Source organism: Gobio gobio (assembly GCF_949357685.1).
Source record: "Gobio gobio genome assembly, chromosome: 2".
Lineage (NCBI taxonomy): Eukaryota > Metazoa > Chordata > Actinopteri > Cypriniformes > Gobionidae > Gobio > Gobio gobio.
The window spans coordinates 53,608,023-53,623,050 of record NC_137098.1 but is presented as its reverse complement, the minus strand read 5'-3'; the positions used below and the strand labels follow the sequence as shown (position 1 = coordinate 53,623,050).

Sequence of the window (15,028 nt, the reverse complement as noted above, 5' to 3'; positions counted from 1 at the left end):
TGGGAGATGAGTGTTTGATAGCATTGCATTGACTTTTAAACACAAGCCTGTCGAGAGTGAGAGCTGGGCCTTTAATTCCATTATATATGCCGTCTGTTTCACACAGAGCAGATGCTCATGCACGCACACAAACTTAATAAATGACTGACTGATGCACATCAAAAACAACATACATCCACAAAAGCGGCTAGTTCTGTATTTAATATCATGCAAATAGACACACACACACACAGTCATAGACTCATACTCCTGCTGGTGTACTGTGACTGCTTCTAATCAGATGATTGTGAATGAGTGTTTAGCGTTGGTTAATGAGGTGAACCTTATACACTCATTGCTCTTAATATTCATATCACATATATGACATATTACTGCTTTACACCCACCCCCCCCCACACACACACACACACACACACACACACACACCCCTTCCCACACACATACATTACAGCAACTCCCCCCTCCTGCTGTCAGAGAGAGATGGAGAAATCCAGACATGCTTAGATAGTCATTAGCTAACTAAATGAAAAAGTGTGTGTGTCTGTGTCGTCCTGGTAAACCCTAGGTTGTGGTGACCAAATGTCCCGGCAAAGACAGTAATATCAGTAATTTTTGACCTTGTGGGGACATTTTTGGGCCCTATGAGGAAAACAGTTTATAAATCATATTAAGTGATGTATTTGGCATTTGGAGTGGGGTTTTGAACTGTAAAAATGCATAAAGTTTTCTGTGATATGGGAAGGGTTAGAGTTGGGATATGATACACAATTTATACAGTATAAAAATCATAATGTCTATGGAAAGTTCCCATAAGACATGGAAACTCAACGTGTGTGTGTGTGTGTGTGTGTATGGTAATTTTCAGATCTCTCTGCTAATGTCTGTGTATATCAAAGGGAGGGGCTTACAAGAGTGGGTGGGGTTCTGCTGCATTTCTGACATCTTGTTGAGATGTGTTGAAGGGATTCTCTCTGCACCATTTTTCACTCTTCTCCTTCTTGCTTTCTCTCTCTCTCTCTAATTCAATCCTTTCTCAGAAGCCATTTCAGTGTTGTTTCCATGGCAACACCACCAAGGCCCCTCCTGGCAAGGTGGCACATTTTTTGGCTCTCCCTCATTCATTCCTTTCTCTCTGTGTGTGCTTCCTGTAATTCTCACCATTATATGTTTTGACAGTTTGTGTCTAAGGGTTAAAGTTCAAAATATTATTTGACTATAGATCCCCCTCCTCCCTTTTTTAAAGTGATTTGATTTCCATACAAGTTAAACTAAATGGAAATGTTTTTGTTTTTTATATTAGATTTTAATTAACATTTATTTTACAAAAATGCTTTTTTATGGTTTTTGGTTTTAGTTAACTATAAAAACCCTGAATGACATGAAAAGATAAGGAGAGCGAGCGAGAAGTGAGAGAGTGGGAACACCTGCCGGCAATTGTATTTTTTGTCAGTATGAGGAATATCCTGAATTGAAAATTGAGATTTTTTCTCTCACTATTACACCTAACCAGGCACAACACAACAAAGCGGCAATTGATAAATGCTATTTCTTCTCATGTTTTTTTTTTTTCGTAACCACAAACTGCAACCACAAAAAAAGGAAAAAAACAATTGCTTGGTTTTCGTTTTTGCACGAATGAGCCAGGTAATTCTACCCAGAATGAAATGTCATTGGTCCAAAATCTACTTAATTGCATTTTATTCAGTTATTCATTAGTGACTGTGTTTCATATCTTCAAGATCTGCCTTTCTAAACAGCATTTTGGGAATCATGTCCCATGATGTCTCCCGAGTCAGCAGCAAACAAAAACTGTCTTGGTAGGTTACATTCCTGTAGCTCAACTGCCAGAGCAAGGCACTAGCAATGCCAAGGTCATGGATTTGATTCCCAGGGACATACTGATAAAATGCACATTATGAATTCTTTGAAAGCCACTGGAAAAAAAAGCATCTGCTGAATGCATAAATGTAAATGTAGATAGAGAGCTCACAAGGTTTCAGGAGACAGCCATGATGAACTGTCTGATGTGTCCTTTCATTCCCTAAAACACAGACAGATATTCTCTCTCTCTCTCTCTCTCTCTCTCTCTCTCTCTCTCTCTCTCTCTCTCTCTCTCTCTTCTCTCTCTCTCTCTCTCTCTCTCCTCTCTCTCTCTCTCTCTCTCTCTCTCTCTCTCTCTCTCTCTCTCTCTCTCTCTCTCTCTCTCTCTCTCTCTCTCTCTCTCTCTCTCTCTCTCTCTCTCTCTCTCTCTCTCTCTCTCTCTCTCTCTCTCTCTCTCTCTCTCTCTCTCTCTCTCTCTCTCTCTCTCTCTCTCTCTCCATTAACCCATCCTTTTATTACTTACACTTCACACAGTCCCTGCCAAGCGCTCGAGGGAGTGAGGATTACAGCCCTGCGTCTCTATGGTCTCCCTCATCTCTACTGCTTTATTCATGAGCAGGCTCAGAGAAGACCGACTGTAAAAGAGTCTGAACGTTTCAGTGCAGTGTTATCTGTTTTTGAACTGGTGTGTAATTGTTATTATAGTGTGTATAAAAGAAGGTCAGTGCTTAATTATCAGCCGAGCAAAATTCACCATCATTTTTACATGTAAAAAACAGTGACAGATCATTCAGATTTCCTTCTGCCATTGGCAGATAAATTGGTCTATTGCATTTCTCTAGTTAATAAACATTACCACAGTAAGGGATGCTAATAGTGATTAGAAGTGAAGTGCCCCTGTGTAGATAGACTAGGAGTTAAGATTTGGGAAGAGAAACAAGAGATTTCAGGTGTATTCCAGTGGAATAATTCATGGAGTGCTGTTCATTAAATTGGATGACCAGATCACAGTACCGCAGTGCCTGCTTCACATTTTAAGAGCAGAATCAAATGAAAAAAAAAAAACCCTCACAACCTGTGATTGGTAAGACTAAAAGAGCTCTTGCTGCAGTTATTGGCCACGTACACACTAAAGTTTCAGGAGTGACAACCGCATTTAAATACAGGAGTGAATCACCTACAGACATTAAAGGTCCCATGGCATGAAAATTTCATTTGATGAGGTTTTTTAACATTAATATGAGTTCCCCTAGCCTGTATATGGTCCCCAAGTGGCTAGAAATTTTGATGGGTGTAAACCTTTCTCTGCCTTTGAGAAAATGAGAGCTCAGACGAGCTGATCTGGAATTTTCCTGTTATGACGTCATACCAGGAAAGGTTACCTCCCCTTCCTCTGCTTTGCCTGCCCAGAGCATTCAGAGAAAATGGATTCAGTTTATCAGTGATCAGCCTGATCTGTGATCAGTGATTTCTGATGTGTAGCTAATCATTCAAGTTAACTCAGACTTTCTTTCTTGATCGTTTAATGATCGCCGTCTTGATGCCCTAAGCGTAATGCATCAGTGAATCAAGCCAGTGACTAAAACGATCGTTTCTGTTAGTAGCATGAAACATATCCCTTATTTAAGTGATTAAACTACAGAGAGCGATCAGAGAACACTCTTTATAATGTTCGCGTGACCAAGGGCTCTGTCACGATCACGGCAGCACTACATTTTACACGCGCATTTGATCCATTATCCACCTGGTTTATTGTTTCCTACCTTTGGGTCCACACGAGGGTCAGGTTAATGCTTCAGTAGCATACATAACACACACATATTCACACCATTATCGCATCTTTTTCCAAATCCCCTTTATAAACACACACAGGCAACAGATAAATTAATCCATAGATGTTAATTGGACTTATTGGCATATTATGTTTTGTCTTTGGTCGCGGTCTGTTTGTGTTGTGGTTAGTCCAGGTTACCAGAGGCAAATGGCAATCAATCTGTCAATCACACGTCGCGAGTGTATCTGCACACTTGCCCAAACTGTCGTTATAATGAATGACACTGTTATGCTGCACAAAGCTCTTACTGTATTCCTGTTGATGTTGTGTTTGCTGTTAGCTGTGGTGAAAGCATTTTGTGAGAGAAAACGCGTTGCAATGACGAGATCACTGCATTCACGCGATCAACAGACTGTCTGTACTCAATGCTCATCACTGCAGCCTTTCATGTGATAGGAATAGATCATAAGATAATCAGGGTGTCCGCAGGGTTGTAAAAGGTAGTAAAAGGTAGTAAATGAAATTAGCCAAAATTAAGGGTATTAAAAAGTAGTAAAAAGTAGTAAACGTCATCTGACGAGGTATTCAATTTTTAGAGCCCAATTTGTTTTAAGATACATTTTCAATTTGTGTTAAGTACAGGCCTTTTTTTTCTAAAATTCGCGGGGATTTATTTATATGTTGAGAGTAGGACCTGCGCGATATCATGTGAGGTGGTGTTCATTCGCACGCGCGCTGGCTGGCTTGCTGCCAAACATGTAAGCGTGCTCGCTTCCATTCAGTAATTAAAGCATGGGGAAATGCAAGTTCTCGGACCTCTGGCTGGAGGACTCACGATTTAAAGACTGGCTTAGGCCAGTAGTTTGCAACAGCCGCGAGGCTTATTGCCACGTCTGCAAGAAGACAATAACTTGGGTGGGTGTGAATGGCGTCAAATCGCATCAAATAGCCACCAAGATGCGCGGACGTAGCGAGCAGCTTCCCATATCAATGTTCTGCGCTACGGAAGCATCAACGACCTCAACCTCCACTGCTTAGCCCTCAACCCCGACTGCTCTCGGGTTCTGCGGTTCTGCAGTTAGTTAATATTGGTGCAGTTAGCAGTAGCCTAACGTTAGTCCTAGCAGCATCATCAACAGGTGCGTGACTGACGTCAGACAGCAGACGCTATGCCCTATCACCACCGCTACACCAGAGCTGAGGTGTTTAGACCTTGCAACTAAACACGACTCTTTCAATTTGAACGATGGCATTGAAGAGCTGTCTGAAATATGCAAGTTGCTTAAAGCTGGGCATACACTGTGCGATTTCAGCAAGGTTATCTACTCACACTGTACGGGTCGCATTAGATGTAAAGCCAAAGCTCACAGTTTGTGTGCTCGGATCGTCGTGCGCGACTTGTCTGCTCACTGTACGAGTGAAATATGCGTAAAATATGCGCCAAAGCAAGAGGATTTAGCATTTACAATTTATGTATATAAATGATGATTATTATTATTAGGGTAGACCTACTTTTATTATTAAATTGATATTACATTTAATTTGCCCACGTGATAATTTCATAATGCATCAATGGATAACCGACACGCTGCATAATAAAATAATAGATAGATTAGCTTGCTCCTCATTATTTAAATACATTTTGCCCAATTAAACAAGGAATTATAGGCCTATAATTAAAATGATTATCAGTCTATAATATGTCAGAACACTACAATAATATCAGTATTATCAGAAAGTAAGAGCAGCTTTATTTCAACATATTTCAACAATTTGTTTAACACGAAATGGGCCTATACTTCTCTTCTAATTTGTTTCACAATATGGGCCACAAGAGAAATATTAAGAAAATACAAATTCAGACAGTTATAGGCTATACGTTATCAGCATATGTTAAAGCAGATTTATATAAATAAAGAGATATCTCTTGTCTCTGTGAGTGTGAGAATATGCGCCGAAAGATTTTACTTTCACTTTCTGTAGTGAATAATTGACTAGGTTTGAGACTTCACCGACTCTTGCGCACATTGCGTTTTTGTGTGATGTCCACTGACTGGCCTTCATTATTTAACCCTCTGGTCCTCTTCGTTTAGGGGTCACACTTGTCTCCTTCGCGGTCAAAAGTGACCGAAGCCTTAAAATGTCACTCTTTTTTTCTTCAGGAAAACCTTTGTAATATATTTTTGTTCAATAATATTTTTTGATAATTATTTAGAATTTTGAAGGGATTCTATGGTACTATGCAATAATTATAAAATTTTAATGAGCAATTTTTTCCATTAGAATTAATATTGAATTTTTAGTTTTTTTCCAAAAATGCAACATTTCACATTACAATAGAGTGCAGGCCTTTAAAATCCATTTTTTTTAAGTGAGTGCATTTGAGCGAGAGAGTCACTTTTGTATATTTTTTTTCATTTATTGATTTTATTTAGCATATTCTCAAAATTTGCTGCTGCAGTCTTACCTGTTCATTTCTATGTGTGTGTGTGTGTGTGGGAGTGTGGGTGTCTAATTTGCACTCTTGACATTTATTGCTGTGCACTTTTTTTCTGCACAGTGGCTGATTTGTAGTTTGTACCACCAAAAGTTTCTCTGAGTTTTCGTATTTTTGCGTATTTCCCATTAATTTCCTAAGTCTGTCTTTTTTGACTGCGAAGGAGACAAGTGTGACAAATTTTTTTACGACCCTTTAACATATCCGAATCATCTCCTTGATTTTTTTTTGTGTGTTCACATAGTTAATGCAACAAAAGTCACCAAGTGTCATCCCATTCCGATTAGGCAAAAAAATTAAAAGTTTCACAACGTAAAAGTTTTCGGTCATTTTTGACAGAAGAGGACCAGAGGGTTAAAACGAAAAAGAAAAAAAATCTTTATTGCGGCGTGAAAATTGCTCTCGTTTCCCTCTGTACACTGCACGAACTATGAAGAAGATGTCTCCTTCCTCTTCTGTCTTTATTTCTATTCTCATCTCTGTGGGCAGTTGATGTTAAGTTATAATGACCTCGTTACATTGTGATGCAATAGGCTATGTTATTCCATTTGGAAAGATATTTAATTTACGCTACTATAGTTGCAGCTTGAAGTCGCGCTGGTATTAAAAACTATTTTGAAGGTATTAAAAAGGTAGTAAAAGGTATTAAATTCAACTTAAGAAGTTCTGTATATACCCTGATAATGCTATAATCCACACTTTGACGATTCGTTCATCTCGACAGCTGTAATGGTACATTACATGTGTTACAAAGTTCGTAGAATAAGGTGGAAGACAGATTCGACGTGACTGGGACTGTTTATTCAGAACTCTTAAGCCGCGTTTCCACCGAAATTACCCGGAACTATTTGTACCAGGAACTTTTTTCCGAGGAACTTTTTCTCCCCCAGACCTGCTACAATCTGCGTTTCCACCGCGGTCTAAAGTACCGGGGAGATTAGGCAAATTAGTCCGGTGACGTGGCAATGCGCGCGACTGCTTCTCCCAGTCACCGACGGACATGAATCACTTTTGCGCGAAACTGTCTGCAACAATAAGAAGTGGAGGAGATGCAAGCAGCGCTGCTTTTGCATACACATTACCAACACTGCTTATTTAAACGTGCACTTTCACCTGGTTTGACCATTTTAATGCAAAATGGGATGATGGGCAATCCAAAATCTGAATGTGTTGTAATAGCTCAATTCCAAAACAAAATATTTTCTATAAAAGGATAATGAGGTTTCAGTCATGACAGATGTGTGAAAAGTTAATTGAATGAAAACAATAGACTGAATTAAGCAGTTGAAAGATTAGGTACTAGACTGCAAGTATTTTATTTTTTATCACAATAACATCTCTTAACATTCACAAAAAAAGGTCACATGACTAGTATTACAATATGCTTCATTAAATGCATAATTTTAGAGACTTCTTCCTCAAATTTGAAATGAAGCAGGACCACACTTATGGATTCACTTAAGTTGTGGTTATAAGTTATTATACTACATTCACATAGTTATACATTTAAAAATATAATATTTGGGTTTTCTAGATATGTTTATGTGCATATTCAGAAAGACTTGCGAGCAGCAGCCCTTTTATTTGCTTCCTACACTATATGAATACAATTAGAATGTGGTTATATAGTTAGAATGTGGAAATTAAAGACACTTTTTGACATTTTACACATTTGACTTTATTTTAGACAGATTAGTTCTTACAAAATTAAAATAAGTGTGCAAAGACAAATAAATTACTAGAACAATAAAATGAAAATATAAAATGTGAAAACAACAATATAAAAAAAAGTGTATTTTTCAGTAACCTGTCCAAGAGCTGTGCCAACACGTACAATATATAAAGTACAAATGTGGTAGTGCAAATGCTTCATTCAAGCGGCTGGTCATTGTGGCTACTTCTTGAACGACTGGACAAACTGTCCAAGAACAGACAGAAACCCGGTCTGAAAGTCCCTCTGCTGCCGTCTGCTTTCTTCCGCTTCTGACTGGTGGAATGCCAACTCTTGCCTCCTCATCTCTCCTCGGCCTGGCTCTCCAGTAACAGCTGAATATATTGGTCAGTTCTTGTCCATGCTGCAGGACGGCCCGGTTAGCATCCTCCATGTCCCTCAGTGCATCAAGAAAGTCACAGTCCCTTTTCCTTTTCTCTAAGTAGAAAAATTGCACTGAAACGCATGGAAATTAATACACAAGGCAACCATGAAACAATAGAAACCATCAATTAATTATTTAAAGTGTTTTCACTACAAATAATGAACAATTGTTTGCCCAGCTTGAACAATGCCCAGTGTGCCATTTTTATCATGGGCAATTTAAGTTTACAATTAAAAACAACAAAACTACTCAAAACCATTAAGGATTACACATCAGTTTTTAAATATATACACATTTTTGTCAGCTTTATACCTCTGCGTGTGTGTGTTTCGGCAGGAGACACGGGGTTAACATACTGGTGACCGCGGGGGGAAACACGCTGGTCTCCGTTGCCTGCAATTCATCAGGGCCACTCGTTACACCTGGAAAAGCACGTTGAAAAAAGTTACTGCAACGTGTTTAAACACTGCAACGAGTTTAATAGATGATACCAAGATGAGATATTTACCTTCAACCCACTCGGATTCCTGGATGGTTTCCAACAACGCACTAGCCTAGTCTTTCATTACTGCTGTACCAGAAAAGGTCTGTGTCCCAACAATACGCCGGTCGGAACCGCTCCGCTTGTTATCCTTTAATTTCTTGTAATCTTGTCTTAATTTCTACAACTTCTCTCTGCACTGTTTTCCAGTGTGACTGGAACCGAGTCGATATCTTCAGGTAACGTTATACCTTTTCATTGCGGGTCACAGTTTCCAGTTCCCGCTGGATGTCCTCCTCCGCTTATATGCTCAATAAAGCCTGAGCCTCGTCGTCGGTCCATCGGTCAAATTTTTTGTTGAACTCCATTGTTGCAAAGAAAATATTTACTGAACGCAGAACCCACGAAACCCACCTCGCAAAAGACTTGTAAATATGGCGGTGGAAAAAAAAATGCTGAGAGAGCTCAACCAATCAGCATGTTCAGCGCCCAAGTCCCACCCCCGAAAGTTCGCGAACTTTTCAAAAGTACCACCTCGCAAGCAGGGCCGTTTGGAGGGGGAAATATTTACCCGGAACTTCATTTAGACCCTGGTTCCTGCGGTCGAAACACACCGAGTTCCCCCCCAAAGTTCCTGGTTCCGGGGTAAAGTTCCTGCGGTGGAAACGCGGCTATAGCTACAAATAAGCTTGCGCTAGCAGCATTTCAAATGCAAAGATGTCAGCCAATCACAACAGTGGGTGTTTTTACTAGGGATGGGCATTTTTGTCAATTTCTCATTTCGATCATCGATAGGTCTCAAAAACGAGTACTCGAGTACTCGGGGGCGGGGCATGTGCAGGGGGCGGGGCTTGTCCGTCATTGAGATAATGAAAACCGTTATGAAAATGGTTGTTCACAAATACAAACGTGACATGAAAACAGGTATATGAAAACATGAACATATAAAACAAAAAATAACTGCTAGATTATGATGCATAAATGTCTTTGAAAAAGAAACCTCTTTATAAAATGACCGTCTCAAATAACCAAGTCAGTAATATCGAGCATTGCCTTTGAGCTGAAACTGTGAAATAACACCACCCTGCAGAGCTTGCTAGCTGGTTAATAAACTCAACCAAACGCACCCTATATCAATATTAATATGAAGATTATTATGAACCTATTACGACATAAATCAACACAAAAGGACGTGAATGCGCACGTGAACTTCAGCGTGCTAGATTTTACAGGCTATTGTGTGAAACGGAACATTTTGAATGCGCTCAATTCCCTTAACAATGCTGATACACGGACAACGAAAGCACACAGAAACAACATTTTATTAAAATCCTGTTCTCATTATAATGCTTTGACAGATTGACTCTGCACATCATGCACTTAATTGTATTATTCATGATCGAAGCGTTTACAGACATCACTGCACGTTTTCCAACTCATAACGAAAAACAACTTTAAATAAACTAGGTCTAGCCTACTGTTAAAAAATACGAGAACAGTTTAGCACTGCTGCATTACTAATGTCAATGATTCTGAGAAAGAAATAGCCTATCTAAAAAGAATATGACTGTCTCTAAACCATGTCGAGCTCGAGCATTAATGCATTTGAGCTGAAACTGAAGAGAATGAACAGCCGGTATAACGGCAGTGCTTTTCTAGCTCAACCAAACGCTTTTTATATTAGATTAATCAGATAGACAACATAAAGGTAATCCTCTGCATCTGCAAAAAAAGGACGCGAATGCGCACGTGAACTTCACGCGCTAGTCTGAGTGTTCTCGCTAGTTTCTCTGTGGATCAGCTGATACACGGGGAACTGAGCACATCATTTACAGCATTTTCCATCGTGTTCTCATTATAATGTTATGATTGGCGCTGCACATCTTGCGCTAACCATTCAATGATCACAGTGATTCCAGACATCACTGCAGTACACGCCTCAGTTTCATTTTATTTCGCTGCGGTCTGGAGGCGTGCTGTATAACGCTAACCAATCAGACCTCCGGTACTGCGCAAAACGACGCAATAACCAATAAAAAAAGAGACAAATATTTTTCTTCGTTCTCATGATCGATGATCGCTTTCACGTTCGAGTACTCGATTACTCGACCACTGTTGCCCATCCCTAGTTTTTACTGAAGTCTCACAGCAGACACGCCCCTTGAAACAGGACATTCAGCCAGAGGGGTAATAACAGTATAGAAAAAATGCCTTTTATTTCTAAATTATGACATTTTTTTATGTAAAAATCATACTGACAATATAAATACACCTCAGGAAACATTATAAAATAATAGAAAAATGCCTTGCCATGGGACCTTTAACACTTGTCCGGGACAAGTGGATGTTTTTAAAGGGGCAAGTGAAATAAAATTTTACTTGCCCGACCGGACAAGTAGCCTGATTAAAACGTCAATAACAAAAAATAACTAGGGTGTCACCAAAATACGAGTGATTCTGCATTAATTTAGTGTAAATGGCGATTGATAGTTAATAATATAATGTATTGACGGTACCAATATTGTGCTGTTGAGGTGTTTAGAATGAATCAGTTGAGTCAAATTATCAATGATCCATTCATAAACAACTGCCTCATTCCTGAACAAATCAGCCGTTTGAACGAATCATTTGAATGAATGACTCAATGACTCACTTAAGACCTGCCGCCACCTACTGGTGGTTTAGTTTCATGTTTAAAAGTATCATTACATTTCTTATTTGTAAATTCAAAAAATATTTAAAACAATCTTATGACATTATTTAATGCAGTTATAATTTTTATTAAAATATAAATATCATACATTTGCGGATTTTAAATTATATCAAAGCCGATTGAGTAATTCTTCAGAATAAATTATATTTACAACACACACCAAAAAAATTCTGGACAAGCACATTTTTTTACTTTGACAAGTGAATGAATGATTTACTTGTATGAATTACAAGCCATGAAAAGGCTTAATGTCCAGCCCTGTCCTAAATGTATCGTTCCGTTCCCGAAATTGTGATGATTGGCAGCATGGTAGCCTAGCCATAGCAAAGTTCTGCCGTCACAGCATTTTACTGCATGATCAAACCCTTGTTTAAATGATTGGCTTAACAACATTTATTGCAAATGTTCACTTAATCTTTAATATTTGACCACTTTTTATGATAGAAATGCTACAGCCACTAATTTCTTAAACAAGAACATGTGGACATCAAAACATGCAAACTCAGAGCGAGGGTTTAAACTTCTGTTGAAGACATGAGCAGTGTTGGGCAGTAACTACTAACGTGTTCCAGTAACGATATTATTTTACCTGGTAACTAGAAGTGTAACTAATTACTAATACAAATTTAAGTAATTATATTACAGTTACCATCCCAAAAAAATGTCTAGTTACTAGTTTGTTTGTTTTTTTTGTATCACTAATGATTTGAAATTCAATCATCCCTATGTTGTTGTGCTTGTACGCACATGACTTCACCAATACAGCAAGCTAGCTTCGTCAGAAGATCATATAGCAGCTGGAAATACAGCCATTATTTTAATTTTGTAGGGAGAAAGGATGACAAAAACACCAGTCACATGTAAATTGTCTAGTGGTACTAAGACTTTGTCTTCTGTAATATTTTAGGTCATTATTTAAGTGAAACATTCAAAGACCACATTTCATTTATTGTTGTTGCCAGATACATATAGCATACTACTGTATAAACTCATTTCATCATCAGGTTAAATGTGCTGGTGCTTGTGGCCTCTTTTTCATTCTGCCACCATGTTTGGTTGGACCTGCTGGAGCCCTGTTGCAGATTTTACTTTATTGCTGCTTTATTAAATAACAGAAGTTGGTTAAAAATGTTTTGCTTGCCATCAGTTTGAGCCAGTTGTACTCTTCATTTATCTGTAACTTTCATGGATTCACAGGCTGCAAAAATGATGAAATTGAAAGTGTTTTTGGGGTGTAATGGGACCCACTTTAAATTAGGTGGCCTTAACTACTATGTACTAACATTTTAATTAATCATTTGATACAATGCACTTATTGTGTACATACATGTTTTTACATTGAACTTACGTTTTAAAAAATACCTGCATGTAACTACGTCTGTAATTAATTTCTGTAGTTACATTTGTAATTACACAGTTGACACTTCCCTTACACCTAACCCAACCCTTAAACTTACCCATACCACCACACCTGTCCCTAACTCTACCCGTATCCCACCTCAATATCAGCAAAGGTGTTTTGCAATACAATTTGAACACAGTAAGTACATTGTACTTATTTTTTTATGTAAGTACATAGTAGTTAAGGCCACCTAATATAAAGTGGGCCCAAGTAATGTAACTAGTAGTGTAACATTTCCACTTTTTAGAATTGTTTTTGTGTTTGGTTCATAAAATGATCAAGTTTCTGGCGATTATTAAAGTGGGACAGGTGTGATTATTTTGGTCTTGTTTTCAATATAAAGCATTTGGATTTATCTCGGTTTATGGGCTTGTTCTTGTTTTTTCTAGCAAGATCTGGCAACACAAATGAGTCAAAGCTCTTACTATCCCTTTCTAATTTGAATGAGACACATCTCTGCACATTTAAATATGTTAAATAATAACTAGTTGTTCAGTTTCGGTTCTGTACACACTGCATAGAAGTTTTGTAAATATGGTTGTCACTACCTGCATTTTTCTGGAGTTCTTTTTGGCTTTCACTTGTCACCAGTGTTGAGGAAAGTTACTTTAAAAAGTAATGAATTACAATATTTCATTACTCTACTCTCTAAAAAAGTAACTAATTGCGTAACTTTTATTTTTTATGGAAAATGGATATTTTTCTCACCTGGGCTAGGATTGCATGTTTTTTAAAGGGTTAGTTCACCCAAAAATGTAAACAAAAATCTATAATTAATTATACTCCTCAACATGTCGTTCCAAACCTGTAAGACTTTCATTCATCTTCGAAACAACATAAAGGAAGATTTTTTTTTAATGAAATCTGAGAGATTTCTGTCCCTCTATTGACAGCAATGCATCTACCACTTTGGCGCTTCAAAAATTTTATAAAGAGATTGTAAAACTAATCCATATGGATTGAGTGGTTTAGTCCAAAATTTCTGAAGAGACTCACTTTATGATGAACAGATTTAATTTAAAATAACAATTTTCTATTTGAAGAACTTTTATAATGCAAGTTCTTCCTGTGGTGGCAAGGCTTTATTTTTTTAGAAGCCATTACTCCAGTCTTCAGTGTCCATGGTCCTTCAGAAATGTCTTATTATTATCACAAAAACTGGTTAAACGGTTGTGCTGCTTAATATTGTTGTGAAAACCGTGATGTATATTTCTTGATTATTTGATGAATAAAAAGTTAAAAAGAACTGCATTATCTTAGTTTTTAATGATTTGGAGACTGTTATCCATGCATTCATCTCAACCAGGCTGGACTATTGTAATGCTCTATACGCCGGAATTAATCAGTCCTCACTCTTGCACCTACAACTGGTACAGAATGTCACGGCTCGTTTTTTGACAGGGACAAAAAAAGAGAACATCACGCCGGTGTTAGCATCACTTCACTGGTTACCTGTTCACCTTAGAGTTGATTTTAAAGTTTTAGTATTTGTATTCAAAGCACTTCATGGTCTTGCCCCTATCTATATTTCAGATCTTCTCCATTTCTACTCTCCAGAGAGAACGCTCAGATCGTCCACCCAGCTGTTATTGACTTTCCAAAAATCGTGCCTTAAATCCAAGGCTGACAGGGCTTTCTCAGTTCTTGGTCCAAAGCTCTGGAATTCCTTACCTATTCCCATTAGACCATCCCCTACGCTATCCACATTAAAATCATCTCTTAAAACATTTTTTTTTTCTCTGGCTTAAACACTTAATCCGATAACATCTTTAGTTTTAATGAGGTTTTATTTGCATGGTGGTGTTTTGTATTAATTTAGAAATGTCCTGAATCCTGATCCGTTTCTTTTGATCTATATATTTTTAGTATTTAACCTTTATAGTATGATGATATTTTGTTAGTATATTTTTATGATACTTTTATAGTATGATGATATTTTGTGCAGCACTTTGGTCAGCATTCATGTTGTTTTAAGGTGCTATATAAATAAACTTGACCTTGACCGTGACCATTTAAAATAGAAATAGAGTATTCATTTCTTTATAAAAAATAAAAAATATTGACTTTTGAATGGTAGTGTAGTTCAATGTGTATGTTAACATTTACTATATAGATGTTTCTTCATTCACTTTCAGACTGAAATAATAGCTAGACACAAGAAAGCAGAAGCACTCACACATATGTCTGCTGTCCCACAGGGCTATAACAGCACCCTTTTTCATGTCTCATTAGCAGCATACTAGT

General features: G+C 37.8%; 1 protein-coding gene across 4 annotated transcripts in view; it reads left to right on the top strand.

Annotated features, from left to right (window-relative positions):
• Positions 1-15,028, top strand: part of LOC307140976 (actin-binding protein WASF3) — a 50,277-nt gene that overhangs the window by 17,334 nt on the left and 17,915 nt on the right. The window lies entirely within an intron of this gene.